Here is a 27855-nt window from a genome sequence, read left to right as displayed (position 1 = left end):
GTAAACATAAAACCATGTCTGCATTTGTGATCGGAGAAATGACAAACAACAAGCGCTACTCTACACTGCCCAAAACTCACGTTTGAATCGTCAGTGGCAAATTCTTTAAATATAAAAAACGTACTTACAGTCTGTGAGTCAGAACAGACGGCATTGTAGTCTACTCTCCCAGGATCAGGAAACAGTCCTCCATAAAATGCGCTGCACACATCTGAATATTTGGGTTGAAGTGTTCTGGAACAGTGTTGTAAATACAACTTAACCACTGATTTCTAGTCGTGTCCTCTTTTGGAAGACCAAACAAAGTAGTTTCGCTTTCACAACGAAACACACAGCGTCTTCACAACATGGCGGCGGTGGTGGCAGCAACAATAAAGTTACACCTTCTTTCTTTGCGTGAACATTTGGGGCGGCGTTATGCAAATCTTCCCACACAGTGACGTAGACATGTGGGGGCGTGTTTAAACGAGCCGTTTTAGGTAGGCATTGACTAGTCTTAACTTTTATAAAGAATATCTCTTTGGGTTTGAGACTTTAGTCTTTGCAACTTTAGGGATCTTATCTAATTCACGAACAGCTCGTAACACTCCAAAGAGAAAGGAAAACTTGAAATCACATCATATGAGCCCTTTAAATGAGTGCCAACTGAGTCTCTACAGTGAGCCCAGCACCTCACTAAAGCACCCAATCTGGGATTCATGAAGTCAATGCTTATCATCATCAAACAGCAGGAGGCAGAAGATGCTCTAAAATTGATATATGACGCCAGTTCAGCATACATGAAAGACATGTTTAAAGGTTAATCACTGTATCTAATTACTTAAGCAGAAAGAACAGGCCTCAGAAGAATAAGAGTTGAACTCCAAAGGCTACGCCTTGTCCTTTCAGGAACATAAAAACTGGATTTGCTTCCAGATTTTACATTAGACCTCAAGTGACAACCACACAGTTCTGATAGCGGTTTCTAAATGCCACTGATGTGTCCACGGATAGAAAACATTTAAAATGAACAATACATTTGTTTATATAAACAAGAACATCAATTGAGATATTTTATGGCAGCCCCCAAAATAACATATATGCCTTCTGAATGCTTTGAACACCCCTAGTGTCTGATAACCTTGGGTTGTGCAAGTCTTAAGCAGAAACAGGGATTACTGAGGCTCAAAAAAACGAGTGCTTTGGTATAAAGAGTAAAGGCAATCGATAACTTATGATGAAATCTGAAGGCTTTACTTTCACATGCATTCAGACAGACCCTGAAAGAGCCTGTGTTGAGCCAGCTTAAACACAAAAGGAGAACTAGATCCATCTATTGAAAGGGCTGAGCTCTGTTACAAAATCTCTCTTCTGGGTCCAGTACTTTAAACCTGATGGGACTTTCCATTTGAGAAAAGGTTGAGAGGTCTAGAGGGGTTCCTCCGTTCACTGAAAGAATGAATAACCAATGTGCTGCTGTTTAGACTGATTCATGTACAAACAAACAACGGCTCGTGACTTCATTTGGATTTTTACAACTTTTTGGTCATGTATGTGAGTATTGTGTTGATATTTTGAGGGTGATATAAGTAGAGGATAGCTTTAACAAATGCTGAAAATAAGGTTTAGTACAGGAGTAAAAAGGTTTTGATTATTCTGTGTAACTCTTTCACAAGCATTCACAGATTTAAGACTTATGCTGTGTGAGCTACAGAATCACTGTATTTTCCAACAAAGCACTTAATTATAGGACAGAGGATCTAAAAAGGATCTTAATCTTTTTATGCTATAGGACATCACCGTTCAACAGTATGATTTTTTGAAAAAAAAAACAAACAAAAAAAACATCTCAAACGAGCTGCATTTATTTGATCAGCAATACTGGGAAATATTTATTTTTACAACTTAAAATAATATTTTTATATTTAAATCTGTTTTAAAATGTAATTTATTGCTGTGATCAAAGCTGAATTTTCAACATCATGGATCTAATCTAATTTCAGCTCCTTTAATTTATCAAAGATGAAGATGAAACTACAAGAGAAGGCCCATATGGCAAAAAGTATATATTTTTTTTGTGGCCAAAATATATATTTTTAATGCCATATATATATGTTGTGAACAGTGAAGCTCATTGACACATATATTTTTAATAAAAAATATATTTAATTTCAATCTTCATATAACAAAACATGTTTAAAATGTATTTTCAGTGGCAATAAAATACATTTCCAATCATACAAAAGCCTACATTTAGGCAAAATGCAAATGTGGATGGAACAGCCAACAACTAGAGATCAAGCGATCAAAGCTAAATTTATAATCATTTAATAATGTTTAATTTTTTTTAGATATTTATATTACAACATATAGATTTTTTTTGGGACATTATAAAGTTGGTTCCTTTTATTCAAATGTGCGATATGTTTACACATTTTATAGACAACAAACACATTTGTTCTTCAAATGTGACATACGTTAATGTATTTTCTTGGATTGCAATATATAGAGCAAAATATATTTATTAATGCCTTTAAATATATATATTTAACATAGATATTTATATTACAACATATAGATTTTTTTTGGGACATTATAAAGTTGGTTCCTTTTATTCAAATGTGCTATATGTTTACACATTTTATAGACAACAAACACATTTGTTCTTCAAATGTGACATACGTTAATGTATTTTCTTGGATTGCAATATATAGAGCAAAATATATTTATTAATGCCTTTAAATATATATATTTAACAACAACAACTGCTAGCTCACAGTCTAAGACAATAACCAACACTGAACTGAAGAAACATTAGGCTATATATATATATACAGTATATGATAATGACCTAAACGACAGGGTCCAACAAACCAGCAGAGCCTGGATTAAGCTGTTTCTCTTTTTCAGCAGAGAAGATCAAACCTGCCCTCATGGACTGTTCTGCATGGGATTCAAACCTTCAGTCTTTCAGTTACCAACCCAAATTGTAATTCACTGTCGCAGTGAGAGTGATGAATACGTTTGAGAGTTATAACCCTGGGCCTTGGGTCCGCTCAGAGCTGTCACACACCGGGCCTTGAATTCTGAATTTGCAACCTTGTCAGGTCCAAAGACTCCATCCCTCTTCACTTCCACCTCTCATTACAATTCACACAAGTGTTCGACCATTAACACTCTCTACAAAGGTGATTATGATTACAGCTCTCATGTCTGCCTTTCAGAAAACTGAGGTATAAATGTTTCAGAAGATTCAAGAAGTCAAAAAAAGATACTGTGTAATGAAAATTCTGTGAAAATTCTGTTTTTCATCATATAAAGGAACATACTTTTGTGTTGTTTTCTCTTCAGTGTTTTAGGGATATATGAAATTTCAAACCATATAAATACTGCTTTTTGATGATCTATGCTTTTGCCTGTGAGCTGGAAATATAGATATTATTCATTTGTTTAGAGGAAACGCAAGATGATCTTGGTTATAAACTGAATAAGATATGAAGTTATGACAGATAGTCAATAAACAAAAATATTAGACTCACCTGAAATGATATACATTGCTGATTTCACAAGAATCTTGAGTTCTCAAACATTTAAGGTTGTTGTTGTTTAATGCCAACGCCGTATACCAGATAGAAGCATCTGTATATCGTCTGCAGAATCCTCTACAGAGAAAACACAGGATATAAACACACAACCTTGTGGAATAAGAGAAAAGTTTTTGACGAACAGTGTCTTGGAACTGTGTAAATAAAATGAAAAATGTACCATGATTGTACATTTAGACCTGTTGAGTCATTTATATTTTTAAAAAATCTGGAGTATTTTTAACAATGGCATACAACTAAAAATAGGGCCCATTTGGAACTGCTATTAGTTCATCAAAAAAAAAAAAAAATGTATTTATGCATTTATTCATCCGAATGTCATTTCAAATGTTTCAGTTTCTTTCTTCTGCAGAGGACAAAACAGAACATGTGAAGACTGTTTTCTATACACCGTGTAATTCGAGTGAACAGGGACTGAAGCTTCAAAAAGAAGAAAAAACCTCAAGGGCCATTCACCCAGAATATGTTTTTGAGTTTAATAATGTAAGACAGAGGGCATTAAAATGAAGGTAAAAAAACAGTGTTCATGCCTGCAATGATGAAAAAGACATGAGACGTGTGCGCAACAGTCAAGCCTACAGACCATTCATCAGGGGCGCCGCTAAGGGGGGGAAAGTTAGGATGATTCTAAGGGCCCACGCACTTTTGGGGGCCCCCGAGATCTGTTTTATTAGTAGTAGCAGTAGTAGTAGTAATGTAATAGAAATTATAAATGTATCTACCAAAGAGTTTAGGCTTAGGCTTATTTCTGCATTTCCAGCAAAATTATCTCCCCCCCATTCACTGCATGGTTTCGTCCCGTCCTAAGTAGCCTAGAACAGTGTTTCTCAACCAGGGGTTCGTAGACCCCTAGTGGTCTTTGACGTAAGGCCAGGGGGTCCGTATAAAGTATGAATTTTTGTATAAATTTTGTATATTTTGATGTTCCCATGAAAGAAAAATCCAATATAGTTGATAATATGTCAACTATAACAGCTAACTTGAATTATACTTGACTGCATTTGGTCCTCACAAAGACACAAATGATACATAGATGAGTCAATTTTGTTCTGGGGGTCCTTGAGGATGGTTCTGAATTGGACTGGGGTCCAGTAAGCCAAAATGTTGAGATTCACTGGCCTAGAGTCACAAGTGAGATCAGATGGTAAACTGTCAAATTAGAGATGTCTTCGAGTTCGAGGGGAGCGCAAACCGAGCCGGACGATTTGGCCGGACACATATTAGTTTTGCTATAGAAAATCTACAAATTCCCACTCTGATTACATAGAGCAGCAGCAGGAAGCGCGTGAGGCTTAAGGAATTATTATTCAATTATTCGCCACACTAAACTTAGCAATAAACACGTTGAAAATAATACACAATAAACATGTCTGTCAAAACGATCTCAAAGGTGGCTTCTATTAAGCAAATCAAGGAGTGAATTACTCATCCACTGTTTAAAAAAAAATCCTTTAGCTGGGTTTCCACAGGCAGGGTCACAATTATCTACAGTGTATGATGCTAAAGGTTTTTGGGTTAAGGTTCATAATGTAGAAAATTTTTAACATTGTATGCTGTATGTGTATAGGTAGCTAGTAAACAAGGAATACAGCTGTTAAGCTAATAGTCACATTTTGCTGAGTAAGATCTGTTTAAAAAAAAAATCCTTTAGCTGGGTTTCCACAGGCAGGGTCACAATTATCTACAGTGTATGATGCTAAAGGTTTTTGGGTTAAGGTTCATAATGTAGAAAATTTTTAACATTGTATGCTGTATGTGTATAGGTAGCTAGTAAACAAGGAATACAGCTGTTAAGCTAATAGTCACATTTTGCTGAGTAAGATCATGATCAATATGTCAATATTATTAAATTGCAGACAAAGATTTTGAATAGCCAGGCTGGCTTGCACACTATATTGCCAAAAGTATTGGGACACCCCCTTCTAATGAACAGGTTTGACTACTTTAGTAATTTCTCTGTGTATAAGGCAAGGTTAAAAAAAATTAATTAACATTGAACAGTAGTACATCTATAAATTAACGAAAATGCTATCAAGTGTTGTTCACTGTGCGTTTATGGTACCTTAATTTAAAAAGAACACATTTCATGATTATTTTACCCTTATTGATGTCATGTCGGGGCTCATTAGACGAAAACGTTTGGGAAATACCACTCTGTCATTTCTAGCCTTCAGATAACCGGCCAGTTGGTGGATGTATATAAACTCATTGGTTTAGTGATACCAATAGTTCCCATCTCTGTCTTTGCCATACTGCCACATAAAAGGGAGCTGCTTTTTAATCATAAAGAGATTGCTTGCCTATCAAATTGTCCTGTAAAGTTCCCATTTTATCACCAGCATATGGCACAGCAGAGACTAAATCCTCCCTTTGCTTCACAGTGAACCTGTTTCCATGCATAATCTGCAAAAGCAAACCAGAAAAGGGTCATTTGAAAAGAGAGGGGATTTCACATTCAGTATCTACATCCTCCAGGAGTCAGGAGTACTGCTTTCTCACTAGATGGATTTTACTGTCTTCATTTTCATCTCTTATTTTACAAAGAACAAGACCTATCAAACCTGGGGTAGTCCCAGTGCAGCAGAATGGAGTTCAGTAGCCTTACCAAAATCCATAGTTTCACCAAGTTGAGGTAATTTCTCCTTTTTGGTACTATCCTCCAGAAGCTTCTTAAAGATCATCAAGGTGTATAGTTGTTGGCTTGAATTAGATTTTGTAATAAGGGTGTCCTTCAGCCCGCTTTACTCGGTCACGCTTCCTCAGAGCTTTAGCTTTGTTCATTGCCTCTTGGGTTTCCTGGCAAGAGGCTCCTGCCAGCTCTACTGCTTCATCCAGATCCAGAAACGGATGTTCTTCAACTGTAGAGGGGTCCTTCGTGCCAACAGTCCAGCATTCTCCTAAGAACAGCTTATTACAGTAATTATCCGGTGTCACCAGTGTTGTGCGGTGCATCCCAGATTCATCAGCTGAGCCTGCAATGTATATTACATCCAAGACCACTCTTCACAGTACTACACTTGGCAGTTATTTCAAACATATTACTCTCACAGCTTTATCACAACCCTATTACCTCTGAGGATCTGATGCATATTGTGCACCAAAAAGACAAAATTGGGTTGAAATCAGTAGTCCCTATCTGATCAATAAGCACTACCCAAATTCCATGAGGCCAAATATAAGCTGTAGACCAGACTTAATGCCAAAAGCTAGGCAAGGCTTTCTCAGAGATGGCAATTCTTGATTTCCTTAAGCTGTTCATGGTTTTTGCCTGGTTCTTCAGGTCAGGGTTCCTCAAATCTAATCTTGGAGGTCCACTGTCCTCAGAGTTTAACTTCAACTAATCAAGGTCTTTAGATAATTACAGCCTAATGTGCACCGGCAGATCAATCCACAATCGTGGAGCAGCAACCGACGTAGTCTGACATGTTTCTTGTCCACGACACGACAAGATTTTAGGAGTCAAAATCGTGTAATCTGACACAGTGACTATCGTGACCGACAAAAATATCGTGTAGTCTGAACCCGGCATCACTCGTGCCGTTGGTCCCGAAGGCCCCGACGCCGATTCAGCATGTTGAATCGGGCAAACTGCCACTGACGTGAGCCCGACGAGAGCCAACGAGTGGAACCAAACAAACTAGCCCGACCGTAGGCTTGGTGTGTCCCGGCCTTAATGTATTGTGGAGCATGGCCATTTAACCCCTTACAGACATACAATAAAACCTTAAATTTAACACGGTATTCGACCAACCAATGAAGTGAAGCCAGAACAGGCGAAATATGTTCAGGCGAAATATATTAAATTGTGTGTTCCTCAGAAGAAAGTCATAGAGGTCTGCAACAACATGAGGGTGAGTAAATAACAATTTTCATTTTTCAGTGAAAAAAGAACAGGGTTAACTCTCTTCAAGGAGGCCCAAACATCTGGAGAGACATTAGCTCAGAACATCTTTACTGAGATGCTGCCATGGTGTTTTTTTTTTTTTTTTTTTTAACATTTTGCCATTGTTAGAAAATAGTTTACTTGTATTGGGTGAAAGTGTTTTTTTGTAGCTCACCAGGTGCTGAGTGATACAGAGTGCACAGGGAAAAATCCTGTGAAACATGAGTCCCATTATAATAGCACAAAGACTTGTAGAAATAAGCTAAAATGGCATAGTTTCTTTAGCAAGTGTGTTTTTATCTCACGTTTGCTCACTATCGGTTGGGTTTTGGGTAGGATTTCGTGTAGGTTTAACATGATAGAGCCTTTTAACCTTTTAGCGTCACCCACCAGACATTTCATCCCCAAATTGCTGTGATTGAACAACCAAAGCATCTGCATCTGTTGCAGATAAAAGGTGACACGCTTTTAGTGCCACTCTAAAGTGTGGCTAAATGTGCAAAAAGCAACATAACATCATTTTACAGAAATGTCACCACAGGCATGTTTTCCCAATGACCTTGGGTTGACTACAAGTGACACGTGACAATAATCAACTTGTTTCAAATTGTAAGAAATTATCATTTTGGTTAAATCAAGGGCTAGGGTTAAGCATAAGAGTTACATAGTCACCTATTTTCAGTAAGCCATTTTTGTCCTCCTTCCTTGTTCATCCTCTTCAATTTCAAAACTATGAATGTTTACAACAAATATGTAAAATGAAAATGTGCTTATCTATTTTGTCTATGCATGCATGACAAGGATCTACTGTTGAAAGCATATGCTTTTGTAGATTTTTTTGAAAATAAGCTTAACAAGACATATTTGATCCCCAGTGCTTTCCATACAGTTTGTAGTATTTTATTAGAAGGTGGATTTATATGTGGACCGGTAGAATCAGGAAGGTGGACAGTTCTTGCATATTGGTGTTCCTAAACTCTTACAGGAAGACTGTAATTTTCTTATCAAAACCATGATAGTTAACTTGTAGATGTTGAACATGCCAGAGGCAGGACCGTGTTTTCAGATTCAAAATATGTGCTTTTAGCTGCAGGCTATGAAAATACTTGAATGTGTGGAGGATCACTGTGTCCCCCCTCCTCTCGTTCAGTCTCACTAACCTCAGGTTGTTTCCCCAGTTGGACTGTCCTCATTTAGAGATTATTACTGCAGATAGAATGCATTAAAATCCCTTAATGACATCGTCTTTTTGTTTTTTTTCCCATCTGAGATCAGTGAGCTATCAAATACACAACACCGCTAATGAGAGAGTAATAATGCCTTTATTTTGATAATAATATCCCTTATGGTGACAGCAGAAATACACAGATGATATCTTGACTGTTAGTGAATGTTGTTCATATGGTAATAATGTGCGATGGTCTATTTGCAAACATTAAAGACCAGTAACTGGCTGAACATGATTTCATGCTAGAAATGCCTTAACTGATGTGATGCATGCTCTTGATAATATATGATTCAATTAAGATGAAATTAAATAATCATTAGGGCAGCAGAACTATTGCCTCACAGCAAGGTGGGCCCTGGTTTGAGTCCCGAGTTTGCAACAGGTGCACCAGGTTTCCCTCACAACCCACATGTGGCCAAGGTGAATTGGAGACACTAAACTGTCCGTACAGTAAGTGTGTGTGTGTTAGCACTGTGACGAAATGGCTATACGTTCAGGGTGTTTCCTTACCTACAGCCCGAGACTCAGCATCCCTACAAACCTACATAAGACAAGCGGTTTAGAAAACAGATGGATGGATAATTATAATGATAATATAATGGATAATAATGGATCATTTTTTTTCAATGAATCAAGCCTAATTGTGATTTTCACTGTTGTTCACAGGTAAATGTTGCAGCAGGACAACAGTTTGAAATATCTATGACAAATCACTTAGATTTTTTATGCAAAAAATAATTTACAAGATCCTCTTGGTTTATAATAGTACACCTTCAAGATACACCTAGGATGCCATGAGGGTGAGTAATTCATTGGCTAATTTTAATTTTTGGGTGAACTAACCCTTTAAGTCTACTGCAGATATAGATATTCATACATGCTTATAACTGGGGTTGCAGACATACAAGCAACTTGCTCTCGAGTGTTCACAAACCTGCTTTGACCATTCCAATATGGCGGACAGCTTACTTTTCTTCTCCTGTGTCCTATTCTTCATGCAATCCAGAATGGCAGCACGGCTGAAAAATTAGTTTGAGCTGCGCCCTCTTCTGTACAGATGTGAATTTACATTTCCTTGAGCCTGAGGATTATTCATTTCACTTTTGATGTGAAGTGGCTTTTGCCAAAAATACAACTTTTTTATACTAAAACAAACATGCAAGCCCAGGCCAGATTTAAAAAGTAACGCAAAAGTAGCTTAACCCATTACTTTCCATAAAAAGTAACTAAATAATGCCATTAGTTACTTTTTTTTAGGGAGTAACGCAATATTTTAATGCAATACTTTTAAAAGTAACTTTCCCCAACACTGTCCATCAGACACTATGATTCAAGTTTGAATCCAGTTCCCATGTACAGTGTAGTACCGTCAGCTTGTTTTTGTTTCACCGTATGCTTTTTGAGGTTTAAAGTTTAAGGTGACATAAGGAAACATGACTGGATTATCTCGCGGCCTTGTCCTGTGTCTGACATGCAGTGTGTCACAATCCCTGTGGGTTCAGACCGCACACAAACTCATTTGGGTTAGGTGAGAGATGCATGAGACATACACACTACACTTTTGCTCTCGTCCTGAATCTGTAATCGGTTTAAATCAGTTCATCCAAAGTTCCCAGACCAAACGGCATGGTATTAGTTGCAGTGAGGGTTACAGAGGGGGTCATACACTTTTTGGCAGTGACAGTCAGGGCAGCGTAACACAGGAGATTATTCAGAAGCTGAGTAGATTAAAGTATACAAAGCAGAGCAAATAATTGTTTCCGAAATACATTAACAGAATAAGGTTTCATGTAAAGCAATAATGTGGCAACCATCCAGTCCTTTAGTCTGGAAAAATGTGTTTAGTAAAGATTAAACCCTTGTCAATATCTTCACTGATCCGATCTGCAGTTCATGATGAGTGCATTGATGTAGTGTATCAGATTTATACCTGCTTAAATTTTCATGCCCTCTTACAGTAGTGTCTGTCGTTAAACTCAGAATTTCAGCAGTCATTAACAAGAAGTTATTATAATAATAAGATCAGATAAAAATAGGATGAAATTCAAAAGCAGGTTCATCTTGGATTTTGATTATCTAGCCCTGCCTCTTTTGTAACTCGAAGTCAAATTTATTAGTCAAAAGACGAAGCTTTATCATTGAATGGGCAAAATTAAATGTATTAGTTTAAAATAAATCTTCTTTATTTTTCTTTATTCCCTTCATTCCTTTAATAAAAAAAAACATGACACGACAACAACAACAAAAATAGGTTTGGAAAAGAGCATCAGATAAACTGTAATGTGGGAAACTTTGCCAAACTTTGTGCTGGTTCTGACTGTGTGTAGCACCTACTGCTCTGCAGGTCTGTCTTAAGGGGCCCAGTGTTAGAAAAAAAATAAATGAAATTTGTGTTTTTAACAACATCTCTGGTCATTTCAGTCTGATCAGCAGTTTAAATGCCACATTTCAAGTTGACAGACAAGTTAACTTTTCTGACGTTTTAAGTGCCCCTATTATGCCATTTCGTATATTGTCTTTCATGCAGTGTGTAATGTAGCTGTATGTGAATGTAAACGATCTGCAAAGCTGTAAAGCTGAAAGTGCACGATAAATAAAGTTATTGTCTCCCAAAAGAAAGAATCGACACTGAACAGCCTGAACAAGTTGTTAGTCATTCGAATCCCACTTCCGTGATGGCTACACGTAATTTGCATACTGTCCATTATAACATTAATCTTACACATAATATTATACCTATAAATTATGTGCATGGCTTGTTTTGTTCTTGAATTATTGCAGATATCCTTTCTGCATTTGTATTTCCTGTGTTTTTGAGTGTGTGTGAAATGTGTAAAGAGCGCAGCTGCAGAAACCTCTGTCCACTGTCTTTATCATGAATATACTGTATATCATAACATACTCTACAACTATCATCCACACAAACTGAAGAACCCATAATTATTGAAATTTAGTTTTCTTTCATTTAAATGAACTAAATGGTCTAATAATGCAAATATGTTAGATAAATAAACATAAAATATTTGATATGGAACCCTAGTTGATAATGTAATGCAATGAGGACTCAACAGCAAACTAGCAGCTGCTGTATAAGAGTCAGAGAAAGGGTAGAAAATGCTCAAGAAAAACAAAATACTTGATTAACATAAAATTCAGGACCTCAGGGAAAAAAAAGATATTTAAATTAGCATGCTGGAACAATTGTTCATCTAACAGTTGCTTCTATCTCTGTCATGAAACCTACTTAATGAGAAGCAGTGATATTCATCAAGAGCTAATGGACCATCTGCACAAATTGCATGTGTGCTTGAATCCACATTTTCTGCTCTTAACTGTATCCCAGTGACGACTTGCCAAGTCACATATGAAAACAGCTGAGGCTATTTTGTTTTATGTACATGTTTTTCTCAAATTCTCTCTAATCAATAAATGCCCTGAATGATGGATCCTCACTGTATCCTCAACATTATTGCCCTATGCTTAAAGTGTTAGTTCACCCAAAAATGAAAATTAGGCTGTGTTTTACTCACCCCAGAGTCATCCTAGGTGTATATGACTTTCTTCTTTCAGACGAATCCAGTCAGAGTTATATAAAAAATTGTCTTTGATCTTTCAAGCTGTTTAATGCCACTCAGCGGGTGTTGCATTCATCAGTCCAAAAGAAGTTAAATAAAAAGCGCCCATCCATAAAAAAGCCATCTCACATGGCTCTGGGGGGTGAACAAAGGTCTCCTGTAGCAAATCGATCCGGAGCCGTGTGAGACATTTTTTATGGATGGGCGCTTTTTATTTCACTTCTTTTGGACTGAAGCACTGCAACACCCGCTGACTGCAATGATAGAGTTTGGAATAGCCAGGACAATTTTTAATCTAACTCCGACTGAATTCGTCTGAAAGAAGAAAGTCATATACACCTAGGATGCCTCGGGGGTAAAACAGCCTAATTTTCATTTTTGGGTGAACTAACCCTTTAAGCTTTTTGAATAACATCGAACTAACCTTTTATTTTCTGAATAATATATGAGGGTCAAAGATGCAATGTCCCATTTTGCTGTCCGCATCAAATTAAATTGACAAAAGTGATTTTATACAACTACTTTAATGTTTCAAATAAATAATAATGAAATTAAGTTTCATCGTCATTCAGCTTAACATATATTAATGTAAAAATAAAACAACAGAATTATCCTGACATGTACCTATTAAAATATATAAAAGAATAAGTGATCACACTAAATTTTATTATATATTTTAAATGATTAAAAACTTCTAGCTGACAAATGGGTAAAAGTGGTTTGAAGGATTGGTAATGACAATGAATTAGTTTTTGGGGTCACACTGTGATTCTTAAATAGAGTCTTTTAATGTCATCTAATGATTCTTGTTCTAAATATTCCTGACAAGATTTGTTATATGAACTATTGAATGACATTTTAGTTGATGTCTTCTGTAAATCATGGTTAAAATGTATGACAGTCATTATTTCTTTGATTAGAAAAAGTACAATTAAGCAGGACACATTCTAAGGTACAGGGGGAAAAATAAAGCTATATTAAACTATTTTTTTCTGGGGTTGTTTGTTGAAACATGAGCAACAGTAATTGTAATGCTTGCATTAGGAGAGACCACTAAAAATTAATATATATAAAAAGTTCTCCCCCATAAGCTTGACGAAGGTGAGTTCACAGCTCATCATGGCTGTCATTGTGAAAACCATGAGCATTGATTAACATCCAGCAGTGTGTAGCACAACATTAGAACGGCGTTCATCCATTATAGATAAGCTCAGCTAGTCACACTAGCCTGATCCCATGTGCTGTGTCGGGCCATACATATTTAACACACACTCACAGGTTGGCTGTCACACATGCGTCTCCACCATAACCCCAATGATGGCTCAAAACGATAACAACACGAGAGTCACGGCAGGTCTCGACTCAGTCCAGAAGGGCAGTGCATGGATGTAGATGAATGAACTTACTCGTGTTGTCTTGAATGTTTATTGTGTTTTGTGTATCACCTGTGCAATATGCTGTAAAATATATGTATTATACAGTATATTAATCTTTAAAAAGTACTTAAATGTTTAAATAACAACTACTAGATATTTAATAACAAATATTTAATTTTAAACCAGGCATATTGTCACTCTTTACAGGTTAAATACAGTAGTTGTTATTCAGTTTTTTTTAAAGCATAAACCTCATCAAATTTGATTAGATGTATGGCTAAAACCAATTTGACAATCAGTTTGACCAAAAACTGATTTGACAATGTAAGAGTTAATTCCATTTTCTACAAACTATTGAAAATGTTGCTTCTTAAGTAAACTTATCTTGTTTTAGATAATTGGTCATTGGACATTTACTCACATTGCTGCAAACGGTTTTGTTTCCCATTGAACCCAAATGGAGATGGTTTTGAATCTTCACACATCTCTTCTACAGAATACCAGGAGTTTTATTGCACCTTTTTTTAATGCAAATTGGTGATTTCTGCCACAGTTTTAGACAAACACTTGTATTTTATCGACAATAATCATGCAATTTACTGCAGTCATCCACTCTGTCTGGACGATTAAGTTGAACTCTGATTCTGGTAACTAAATTCAGCTCAATGGTTCAATTTCTTAAGACACGTTTATTAGAGAGTAAAGGCTTCTTAAGGAACATAGCACTCAGCTAGTGTTATCCGTTTTGGGGCTTGATAGACAATCATTACGAGATCTCCTTTATATATAAAAAAAAAAACAACAACAACGGAATGACAATGAAAACCGAATTTTTATTTTCGGGTGAACCTTCCTTTGAGGATGTTTGGATATTTGGACTGGAAAACAAGACAAGGCAAGGCAAAAATCTATGCAGAAAGTTCAACTTCTGTCAACTTTGAAAACAAATTGAAACTTAGACCGATATTGAGCAGACCTGAAATGAGATGCTGTGTTCATTTGAGTGCGAAGCATTACATCTTTAATTCATCTGTATCAGAATTCACTGGAGACACAGACTGGCTTGACTATCTAATGCATCGGTCCTCAAGCAGACGTCTTAATTATTGTTCAACTTCTGTCAACTTTGAAAACAAATTGAAACTTAGACCGATATTGAGCAGACCTGAAATGACCTGCAACGAGATGCTGTGTTCATTTGAGTGCGAAGCATTACATCTTTAATTCATCTGTATCAGAATTCACTGGAGACACAGACTGGCTTGACTATCTAATGCATCGGTCCTCAAGCAGACGTCTTAATTATTCAGTTAAAACTCCTCGGTGTGAACGGCTTTTGTTGGTTTTTTCTTCTCCGGTGTTTGTTTAAAGGTCTCTTTGGTTGATATGCAGGCATTAATTATATTCGGTCTAAATATTAGCAGCAGAACATTAATCACCTTTCTCACGGTGTTGTGCCAGATTTGTTTTAAGTAACATGAGGCGTTTTCAACTCCCTTAAAGGAATGGTCCACCCAAAAATGAAAATTTGCTTATTTACTCATTCTCAGTCCACCAGTTTCTTCATCGGAACAGATTTGGAGAAATGTAGCATTCCATCACTTGCTGGTACACACACAAAATATCCATGTAGGACAACACCAGACCCAGAACAGAGGAAATATATATATATATATATATATACACACAAGTTAACCAGGGGATAACAAGGGACAGGTGAAGGTGATTAGCTGTCATGGCAACAAACAAATGTAGCTATGGTAGCAAACAAGGGGAACTATGGCAAACAGGGAAACAGGATTTAAACAAAAGGAAATGAACACAGAAACAGTAAGAGCAAAAATATTACAAAACAAGAGTCCTAAACACACGACGGGAAGACATGCAAGATACATAACAGATGGGGAGGAAAACAATTATATTTCAATGCTTTTGCTAGCAAAACTTTTGCGCAGTCTCACAAGAATATTACGTCTCCCTAAAAAATACTTGCACAACTTGTGTACAACTGCAAAACATTTGTGCTCTCTCACAAAGCTATTGCATTCCCCCAAAAAACTTTACGTTCGCTCTCAAAACATTTGTTCACTTACAAATGTTTTTGCATTTGCTCAAAAAACACTAATCATTTAGCACATTTATGAGGCCACATCATTCTCTTTAGACTGTAAAATAGTCAAAAAAGAAAAAGTTACAACAAAAAGAATATATAAAAGTTACATCATTATTAAAAAGTAAATAATAAAAAAGATAAGCAATACAGAAATTGTAACAAACTAAAACAAGTATGGATGAATTAAAAACATGATAGCTGTGGTAAAATAATGGACAAAAACTTACTGCTGAAAATGCATTTTCAGGTGTTAGTGAAGTGTTTGTAATTATGTTTTATTCATAATAATATAATATTAATATATATAATATTTTGCTTTAATTACAGCCTTTAGTCTGTTGGGATTTGTCTCTACTAACTTTGCACATCTAGACTTTGCAATGTTTCCCCACTCTTCTTTGCAGAGCTGCTCAAGTTCAGTTAGATTTGATGGTGAGTGTTTGTGCACTGCAGTCTTCAAGTCATTCCTCAGATTTTCAGTGAGGTTTAAGTCTGGGCTCTGACGAGGCCATGCAAGAACATTCAGCTTTTTCTCCTTCAACCACTGCGTGCTCAGTTTTGCGGTGTACTTTGGGTCATTGTCATGTTTGAAGGTAAACCTTCTTCCCATTGACAACTTTCTGGCAGAGGGCAGCAGATTTTCCTCAAGAATTCGACTGTATTTTGTCCCATCCATTTTTCCTTCGATCCTGACAAGTGCTCCAGTCCCTGCTGCAGAGAAACACCCCAGAACAGGACATCACCACCTCCATGCTTTACTGCAGGAATGCTGTTATTTGGATGCTGAGCTGTATTGGATTTCCTCCAGAAATATCGTTTGGAGTTGAGACCAAATAATTCAATTTTAGTCTCATCTGCCTCAGAATCCTAGAGATGTGTTTTGGCAAAGCTCAGTCGTGACTGCATGTGGCCATTCTTGTGGAGAGGCTCTTTTCTTCAACCCTCCCATACAAGCCACATTTGTGGAGAATTTGTGATATTGTTGTCACATGCACACAATGACCACTCTTTGTCATAAACTCCTGCAGCTGCTTCAGAGTTGCTGTAGGCCTCTTGGTCACCTCTCTGACAAGTTTCCTCCGGCTCTTTCATCCCGTTTGGAGCGACGTCCTGATCCAGGGAGGGTCTGTGTTGTACCAAATACCTTCACTTCTTAATAATAGACTTCACTGTGCTTCTAGGCATTGATAAAGCCTTTGAAATCCCTCTCCTGACTTGTGTCTGTCCACAACTTTATCCCAGAGATCTTCTGACAGTGCCTTGCCACCCATAGTTGATTGTTTGCTTCAGTTGCACTACAAAGGACTGAAATGCTCCAGGAAAGCTCTTTTCATGCTGAGCTGATCAAAATGACCACAGCTGACCACAGTTGAAAGTGAAATGGCTTTGTGTGTCATTGAGAAGGTGATTAGCTACACCTAATTGAGTTTACAAGTCATTTTTAGGAGGGGGTGATCTTTTTTCTGATTCATTTTTATTATTTTTTATCTTTCACTTGGATGTTATAAGTTGCACTGAGTAAATACAGCTGTTTAAAACAAAAACTGTGTCTTCATTGCAGGCTGCAAAGCAACAAAATGTGATTGTTTTAAAGGGGGGTGATTCTTTTTCCATTGTAGATAAATGTAAGAGAGTGAAGTTCACCTTGATCGGATCTTTTGGCAACAATACTGACCAACTCTACCATTAAAGCTGGACAAATAAATTAGTTATATGTTGAATGTATAGTTATGTGTGAAGTGATGTTTACTGAAGTTGCTTACAAAAAGAAAAAGAAAAAGTGAACTGTGTGGGAAAACTGATCTCACACACTTAATGAAATGAATAGGAAATTGGATGCTTTGCTCTTCATTTGTGTCAGCAAAAACAGTCAGTCAATATCCATACAGCAATCGGCTTAGTTCTGGACAATTTTTCATATGCAGTCTGAAATTTTTATACTCAGTGCTTGATGGACTCTTTCATTCTGGTTTGGTTTAAGATGCAACACGCTGTAAGTAAAGAGCTGTTTGCTCTTCTGTTTGCATGACTAAGGCCCCGTCCAGCTTTTTCTATGCGGTTTGGCCATTTGTCCACACGCAAACGCAGTATCAGGTCACTGAAACAGAACCTTTTTGAAAACTCCTGCCAGGGTGAAGATTTTCAGAAACGCCGGTTGCAGTGTTGTCGTGTAGTCAGTGAAACTGGAGATTGTGGTTTGTGACGTCAGAGTGTTTGTTTGACGTCAGATTGTGCACCGCTATCTCCATTGTTTACATGAGGCAAGTCTGTGATTGGCCAACATGGCTTTGGGTTATAATGCCACCTGTTGGTTTGGCATGCTCAGCGCTTCATAGCGTGTTTTTGCATTTTGATGTGGATGTGATTTTTTTTAAACGGAGGAAAAGTCACACATCAAATCAAGTTAATGGATACATATTGCAGGAGAAAGGCTGAAATCTAAATCCTTTTTAAAATGCATTCACTATGGGGTGATATAATCTCCACCTGATTTAGGAAGTGATGTCATAAAGTGTTTAATATTATTCCATGTTATTGTATGTTTATAGTGCCATGCAAAGATGAAGAGAGTGTGCAATAAACGCAGTCTTAACCTTTGCAGTGGTCACATTAATAATGAATACATTCGGCACACATGGAGACAGTTCTTTGCATTCAATGGGCATAAAATAAATATGTACCATAAATTCTGCACATAACCTCAGTGGCATTTGAGTTGAATTTGTTTACTAAAGCAGTCTGCAAATAAAAATCTATACTACTGTACATAATGTGGAGTTTCCGGAAGAAGTATGCCCAAAGGGTTCACATACTTTTTCTTGTCCAGGATGAGCTAAACTCTTCTGAAATCACAAATGACATTTTCACTATAAAAAGTGAAGCACGGGTAAGGGATCTGTGATGGTGCAGCAGGGGACCAGAATAATATTCTAGAAAATGATAGAAATACACACTGCATAGCACTAAAGTATGGTTTTAGGCAGAAATAACTGAAATCCCACAGGAATTTAAAGAGGAACTTCAACCAGATGCTGTCTGAAGCTGCTGATCAGACCTACGCAGCAGTCAGGAGATGTTTTTGTCCCGTTCTTCTTTTCAAACCTGTTTAGTCCATGTATATTTTTGTGGTTTTCAAAGCACTGCGTTTCCACGGGACTAAAGTCAGCCCGGTTCTTGGGTTTGAACAACTCAATCATTGATTCATCCCCAAGTTTTCATCATTGTAATGTTGCAAGACTTCGATTCTTTTGAATTTTAGATCACAGAAATTCATCTTGATCCTGTACTGTAGAATTTCCTCATGCAACCCATGTTTGAGTTCATTGGACAAAACTGTAAGTCATTCAGGCCCCCGAGGCAGCATTTCTTATATATTATTTCTCTAGTGGAATTAAGCTTGATTTTCATTCGATTTTGGTGTTATTCAAGGTTTGGTGCACTCCAAACAATACTGCAGTGACTCTGTGGAGCATCCAGATGTTTGCAAACCTTTTCTGTCTCATGAGCCTCTACATCTTTCTTCCGAAGTCCTTGAACATTTCTTTTGATCAGATCTCATCGCACTAAAACAGTATACTGTGCAGGGACCCAAAATTGGATTATTTTTTTATATTGCGCTGCAGGTCAGGAGGTTCACATCATTTTTCTAGTAATATTCACTGGCACAGCTTTTTAGTCTACCTGTTCATTATATTTAGTGTCATTTTATGTGTGTGAGCGAGTGTATGTCAGAGATCATACAGTCAGCTGGTCATTATAGCAAAATAAACGCTGATAGGGATCGGGATCAGGATCAGGTCTTGTATCGCCCTGAAAGGTATATTTTGTGATAATGACCAGCTGACTGCATTCTTCTGCTTAATTCACAGCTATGTGCCGCTTTCCATGAAAACGGTACACTGTGGTGTTCCTTCATTTCCAATGCTTACAGCATTAGAGAGAAAAACGCAATTTTTTATTTTTTTGCAAGAATAATTACATATGTTACACAAATTATTATTGGACAGAAAATAAACATAGCATGAAAAGTTTTAAAACCACCCTTAATTGTTGATTTTGATATAAGTGTTGAGCTTCTTGACTGTATTTGAATTGAAATCATAATCTATTGAATTTTAGTAAAGCACATTTTTCCCCCTCACTTAAAGAGAGATAAAAAAAAAAGAATTAATTTTTAATTTCCAAATGTATAATATTAGTTTTTTTGCACATACTGTAACTCTGTTAATGTATGGTTTCCTTCTATAACAGAAACTTTAAGATAAATAAATCTTTATTTTTACAAAATTAATTAGATTTGTTATTGCTTCATTTTTGTCATGAACAAAAGCAAAAGCATGAACTGTTTGTTTTAGTTTTTTATTTTTATTTGGGGAACGTGAACCTTAATAAATAGACTTAAAGGGGTCATATGATGTTGCTAAAAAGAACATTATTTGGTGTAATGAAATGTGTTTATGCGGTTTAAGGTTAAAAAAAACATTATTTTCCACAGTGAACTCAGCCTCTAATCTCTCTGAGGGAAGAGGTTGATTATTGTGACTTAAAGTTAAAAGTTCTGGTGAAAATTTTATATTAATGCATGATCACAAGAAAAGAAAGTTTGTGACAAGAAAAGAAGAGACTGAGATACTCAGTTTGGAAGTGTGCTGCAGATATTGAGGGAATAAAATTAGGTGAGGCTGTTCAGACTGTGAGCTTTTGAAATGCTAACTAGTGCTGTGCAGTGTGGAAATGGAGAACATTCTCTGTGGGTCAAACCAGAACCCACAGCGGAGCCCACAGTAGAGGGGTAAACATATTCAAGCTGCAGTGCGGAAGGGCTCAGAAGAAGAGGTACACTCAGCAGAAGCCATTAAGCTTAACTTACTGAACACAAGCAGTCTTTCAAGCAGTGGAAAACTTCAGGGAGTCCAATGCTTATCTTACTGAGGGCTTTGCTGAAAGTGCTATATTGCAAATGTGTGTGTGTGTACCCGCCTGCCAATATATGCAATAAAAAATTCTGTTAACTTTATGGTACAACGACATTATTGGCAGCTGTTCCCATAAATTCACTAAAGCTGACATTATGCAATGGCATTTTTTGAACCTGTAATATTCAGTTTATATCTATATCATTATTCATAAACTGATATAATGTATATCTATTATATATTATGAGGCACAGCTGCCTTCTTTGTAATTAAATCTTTGCAATGCAAAAGTGGCCCGTTTCCACCAAGTTATCTAAATCCAGACCACTGAGTGCCAGGTAAACCGTGCATCTTGTAGGCTCCGCCCAACGTGCCAGTTTCTTTCTTCTGCTGAACACAAAAGATGATATTCTGAAGAATGTAACCAAAGTAGCCATAGACTTCCACAGATTTTTCATTTTTTCCCCTATGGAAATCAATGGCAACCAACATTCTTCAAATTATCTTCTTTTATGTTCCACATAATTATTTTCATAACTGTACAGCAATTGGACAACTGTTGTTGTTTAATTGGGCTTTATTGATACATTAAGGTAGGATTTTGGGAATGTTTTTCATTATAATGTCTAGTATTTTACAGTTAAAATTTAGGCATATTTGTCTTGTTAAATCTAATGTAATTTCATATAATTTATGGTAAGTTTAACCAGTGTACAGGTTTGTGTCTATATATGCTCAAAACACTAAAATGGCAAAATCTAAAAACTAAAAGGTGACAAAGATCTAAAAGGTGAATTATCTGTAGCAGAACTAGACAGGTGGAGCTGGGGGAGGTAGAGGGTTTCTGCGAGACTTGCTTACAGCAAACATTAAACCAAACTATTTAAATGTTGATTTGTAAGCTCATTGGCTACAAATGCAACAAAAACCAATCAGCTTGTGCCATGTAGTGAATGATAGCTAGCAGATTGCGTTAAGGCCATAGACTGTATAAAAGCATGGACGTAGTGTCCGTGACATCACCCGTAGGTTCCTGAAGAGCGTTTTGAAGCTCAAAGTGGGCAGAGCCGGCCGTCGCCATCTTGGCAGCATGTCACTCCCGGATAATCGAAAATGGGCGAAAAGGCGGGAGCTGGTTGCTGAAACCACGCCCACCTAGCTCGACGGTGGTGACAGCAGCGGCAATCCACCTGTCACTCAAGTGGCCACACCCTTAATTATGCAGAACTTTAAGGCTTAATTTAATTTAAACGGATGACTTATAAAAAAATTCATCCTCCTCACAGTTGTCATAAAGGGCAAAATTAGCTATATAGACCAAAATCATTTTTTGAACCAGGCTGTAAACATGTTTTTTTCCGCTGTAAAGTTGGGCATTTTCACGGGGAGTCTATGGGATTGACTCCCTTTTGCAGCCAGCCTCTAGCGGCCAGTTGACGAATTACAGTTTAAGTCACTTCCGTGTTGGCTTCACGAGAGAGAGCGGGAGGTTGCCGCTTGGTTAAGGCCTATCATCCTGCGCCATCTAGTGTTTCATGACAGAATTAGATATTTTACCAAAGATGTTTGCATTTCCTCAAACAGGAAAACATTAATTTGTAATAGGACACTTCAAAAGTGTTGCCCTGACAATAAGACCTAATGCTGTTGTGAAGTGTAGCTCTGAGGATCTGCAGTATGACACCACTCGCATGGTATTATCTCTGTGTTAGATGACTGTAGTAGCATAGCATAACATCAATATGAACATCACATCCTGCCTAAAGGCTTTGACTACAGAAATATGGCACTCATTATGACTAAGAAGGGAATTCCTTGTGTAGTCAAACTGCTCATGCAATAGATGGTTATGTTTATTGTTAATTGATTAATGCTCTTAGTGATGTAACATTCACAACCCTTATTCAGTTACTATACAACCACACTTTCCCTTGTAACAACAGATGGTCACACTCAATTCAGCCGGGTTTTTCCACTCTGTAATTCTAGCCAGGAACAACAAAATACATGCAGTGTAAAAACACTTTTTTTAAGTGAAGACTCAGAACTAATTAAAAGGTTGGCACTACTGTATATGCAGCCAAGTGAGGTACTACAGTTAATCCCAGGATAATTTATAGTGTGAAGAAAGCATATTGTAGATATGGTAAACAAATGAAAGTTAGAGGTTGTGTAGTATAGCTCATAGAGTCTCTAATGAATCATTTGTGAATCAATCACAGTATTTGTATATAACTTGTGAACAAAAACGTTATTTCAGGATTAATAAAATGTAAGAAAAGAAAAAATGTAGGTTATTGATTTTTAAAACTGTTTTAAATTAATCCGTTTAAGTTGTTCACAAATAATGTTCATTTGTTTCACTGTTCATATGCTGTGGAATATGTTAGCATGTCTGAATCATTGCTTTGTGCAGAGTTCATGTAACAGTTAAGTGGTGAGGGAAGATATAGTGAGGCGAGGGACTCAGCAACCAGTATTTGAAGTCTCATGAGAGAAACTGTGAGTTTCATTTCTTTGAAGCTACAGAAGCCTTCAGAAACTCGCTACCTTTTTGAAACCCGAGAGACCAATTTGGTCCTGACTGAAAGCTCAGAGGAAAAAGGCTTGTGAGTGCTTGTGGCTATAGAAGCTGCTTTCTCTGTATCAAAAACATTTCTTCAGAATCAAGTTTAGCATAGGCAAGATGGGTATGTTATTTTATGATGGCTATATATTCACAAAAAAAAAAAAAATTTATAATGTAAACACAAGTCTAAATTCTGCCAGACTGAATTACCCCCTTTCTCCAAAATCCCACAAAGGATATTTTTGAGTACTTTTGAACAATAATCAATTTTGGTACTGTGTTGCGTCATCACTGGGTGTATAATATAGAATCTAGATCCAGTCAAGAGGCAAAAAGCAGATAATGAAGTACCCTTGATGCGTTGACAACTAACAATGACAGAATATATTCAGAATTATGGGTCATCGTTTTTACAAGACTTTTTAAAGGTTTCTTTAGTAAGCCAATGGCAAATGTTCATGGTAAAGTAAATGAAAAAAGTACAATTTGTATTCCTGTTGCTTTCACATTTTTTTTTAACATATATACACTATGTAATATCAACACAAGTTTAATTTTAATGAATGTCATGTCATTAAAATGTCATGTTGTAACCATCAAGTAAAAAGTATCATATTATATTACACATTGAATATATGTGAGTGTATATTGTTAATCATTATTTAAAAAGACTTTGCATCTTAATAGTTTTTATATTTATTTTAATGTATTTCTTAAGCTAAAAAGTATTTGTTTTTATTTTTTAGAAATTCCACAAGTTGTTTAATAAATATCAACATCAAAATCACTCAATAAGATGCTCTTTTCAAAAATTCTTTACCCACATTTTTTCCACTTTACCCCCAAAATATCAAAATGATTATTTTAATTTAGATATGTATACAGAAGTGGTGTATTTAAGCCATTGTATTTAAAAAAATTAAATAAATGAATGTATTTCTGATCCCGACAAAAATAGCATCATTTCACTGACTCCAGTAACATAAGCTGAAGACTCAACAACTCCATACAGAAAAATCAATACTTGTCTGGAACTAATTTTATTCTGAAACCCATTTCTAATGACTTCCGATACATGACCACAACTGAAGATTATTTGTAGCTGTTTTTGTCATACGTTTCCTGATAACTGTACTCCAATTACAGTATAGCTGGAGGGAGGCATATAGGATCAGACCTGACTCAGCACCTGAAATACAATGGCTCAGGGAAGTACTGTACATAAAACATACATTTCATCAAAGCAGTTAAGCTAAGGTATGTTTCTTATAAACTGCTTGTGCACACAAGGATTCAAGTAGACAGGCACATATGGGACTTCTGAGCTTTTGCTCACTTGACTTACTTTCATTATTCCTTTCTTCCTCGTGTGCTCTCTATATTGTGTCTGCTCAAGGCTGTTCATCCTTTACCTTCTTCTGTTTTGTTAGGGAGTTAGTGTACATTTCTGTTTTATTTTATTTTGTCAGTTTAGACAGTTTTACTCCCTAACTAGTTAGAGGATCCTTTTGTTTGTTGTTTTGGCCTTTCCCCTCCTGAAGTCTATTTTTGCTGCCTATTTTCATTTTATCAATTGTACTTTTGTTAATAAATTATTTGAATTTCGAGTTTAACGTGTCTGTCGTGTGGGGCAGGGGACTGGCACACACTCATCCCGGAAGAGCCCCCCAATTTTCACTGTTACGTCCCAGATGTAGGGGTCTAGAGTAACAGAGAAAAGTAAACATAAAATTGGTTGGGGTGAGTGTGTGCCAGTCCCCTAGACAGTAAAACTGTCTAAAGTGACAAAATAAAATAAAATTAACAACAGAAATGTACACTAACTCCCTAGCTAAGCAAAAACAGGAGAAAAAAGATTCACAGAAATTAAATGGCACCCACCTCACTACAGCTTCCAACACACAGGGTCACGTAGCACAAGAACAACGCTAATGGCCTGTTCAGAAGGCTACAATAAGCCGTAACTTAACCAAATATCTAACCAATATCTGTGATACAACATGCACTGCAACACAGGGCAGGCAAGAGGAACAACACTCTGGAAGACGAGCTTCAATGTGGCAGGCATGTTGAACAACATCTGAGTTTGCAGCCTCTGCACAGTAATGAGCTACAGGTGAGAGCGATCACCTCCCTCTCGTCTGCACCTGGTTGAGCAGCAGGTAACACACCGAACAACTAGATCTCAGGTAAACCGCTTGGTGCATACTGCAATGAAGGTGGTTGAAAATTGTTCTCAGGCAGGCAAGGAAAATAACTTTGGACCCTTGTCATGTGCTTTACGCAGAATTTTAACTACTTCCATCTGGTCGGCGTTACCGCACTCCGAGGTTCAGATACAAACGCTATAAGAATTATTTTGTTCCTTTGGCGACAGGATTGTAAAACTCTAATGTGAAAGACATAAGGACATGCTTGCTTACAAATGCAGGAATCTTGTTACATGGTCTATCTGTATTGCCCAAAACAAATTTCCCTTATGAGGGATAAATAAACTAAATAATAATAATAAATAATAATAACAACACAGAAAGAGAGAGAGAGAGAGAGAGAGAGAGAGAGAGCAAAAAGCACTCCACAGCACACAGAATCCAACAATATTATAACAATAACCACAGAACATAACAGTTTTAATCTCTCTGTTTTTCACTCTTAGGTTACAAACTGAGAGAGTTCCACTAAGAATATAGCATGTAAAAATGTAGCATACTTACAGTTAGCATCAATAAATGGCCATGAATAAAACCAAATTTTGTATTAAATAGCTTTAACCTTCTCATCATACATATGAAATACGAATACGAACTCGTGTCATGTGTAACGATACATATTCGAATATTTTTGGTACGGGCCTTTCGGTTCGGTATGCATGTGTATGGAACAAATATAGTGTTGTTTTATCCAATTTGAAACTTCCAGTTTTCTATATTTTTACTTTTGATAAGAAACATCTCATCTTTCGAATTATGTCTATTTTTCAGGAAATTCAAACAATAAATGCTGTTTTATCGCTCTTTGATGTGGCGTGACAGTTTGCTGTAGGATAGGCGCCGCAGGACGAGTGAATGCGATCATCGCTTCCTCTTTACTATTAGTTATAATGCGAAAATATAGCTGCAAGCAGCAGTTAAGGGGCCAAGCACAAGAGAGGGAAAACAAGGACCTAAGCATGGCAGGGAGCATCAGACCAACTGGAGCGATGAGTAATTGAAGACATTTTAAGATTATTTTATTCAAAATAACAATTAAACTCCGCACACCTGACAACAATAGATAGGTGCGTTGGAGGCAAAGACCAACCAGGTCAAAAAACTAAAAAGCAAAAAACAAATCCCACACACTATGCAAAAAATATCAAAATATTTATTGACTACGTTTCGGTCGCATGAACCGAAACATAGTCAATAAATATTTTGATATTTTAGTTAGTTATTAGTTTTTTTCCTTTTAAGATGATTTTATTCAAAATGACTGAAAAATCTAATACAATCACTAGTAATATGATTTAATGGTTTATCATAGGTGGCGCTGTTACCAAATTGATGTGGTGTGATCAATATGAGGTGACAATGACTCATAAAGTTTAGTGTGAATATGTCAAAGCTTTGCAGAGATACAGCATCATGCCATCAATCTTGTTGATGCGGTAAATGAAAACCAATTCGTCTATCGACACGAAATCCATAACTTTTTGCCAGCATGGTCTGAAGATGATCTGATTCGAAATTGGTAAAAATCTGGGCAATGGTCTAGGAGAAGTTTAAAAAAGTAGAAAATCAAAATGCCAGTCAGGAAGTTTTGCCAATTATGGCATATTTGGTATCAATGTTCTCAGCATGATCCAAGGAATCTATCAAGATGAAAACTAATCAACAGCTATTAGCTTTTTTAAAAAATGTAATTGTAATGTATTATAACTCCAAAACTTCTGGAGTTCCTTCAGGGCATGGTTTTGATGAAACATAAGTTTCATAACAATAAGCCAATGCGTTCATAAAATATAGCATTTTACGTCAAAATTCTAAATTGCTGCCATGGGAAAATTGGATATCGTTTGACTCGGAATGTTACACCAAATTTGAAGAGACCAGTTTTGTGATTTTTTGCCAAAACGTTCAGAAGACATAAGCAAAAATAGACATTTTTCACATCTCCTGGCCACTAGGTGGCACTGTGCCAAAACTATCCAAGTAACCTCAAGTCATTTCTGTTACAACACACACCAAGTTTGATTTGAAAATTCTAAAGCATTATAGAGATATAGCCTCACATCCATTTTGGCATGCTCTTGGTTAAATTCGTTCACGTGTTATTCAAGAACGGTTTTGCCAGCATGGTCTGCAGATGACCTGAGCCAGTTTTGGTGAAAATCAGACAAACCATCTAGGATGAGTTCGAAAAAGTAGGGTTTTCGCATAATTCGTGAAAAATCTTGACCTATAGAAATATAATTTTCATTATGCATTCGACTCGGCATGAGCCAAGGAAACAGAAGAAATTTAGCTTATAAACTATATGGTTCAAAAGTTATTAGCATAAACATAACTACACTCTGCTCTTAAAAATAAAGGTACTTCAAAAGGTTCTTCAAGCGATGCCATAGAAGAACCA

This window comes from Sinocyclocheilus grahami, unplaced genomic scaffold (assembly GCF_001515645.1).
Source record: "Sinocyclocheilus grahami isolate Dianchi unplaced genomic scaffold, SAMN03320097.WGS_v1.1 scaffold628.1, whole genome shotgun sequence".
Lineage (NCBI taxonomy): Eukaryota > Metazoa > Chordata > Actinopteri > Cypriniformes > Cyprinidae > Sinocyclocheilus > Sinocyclocheilus grahami.
The sequence above is the reverse complement of the archived record's forward strand: the minus strand, read 5'-3'. Positions refer to the sequence as shown.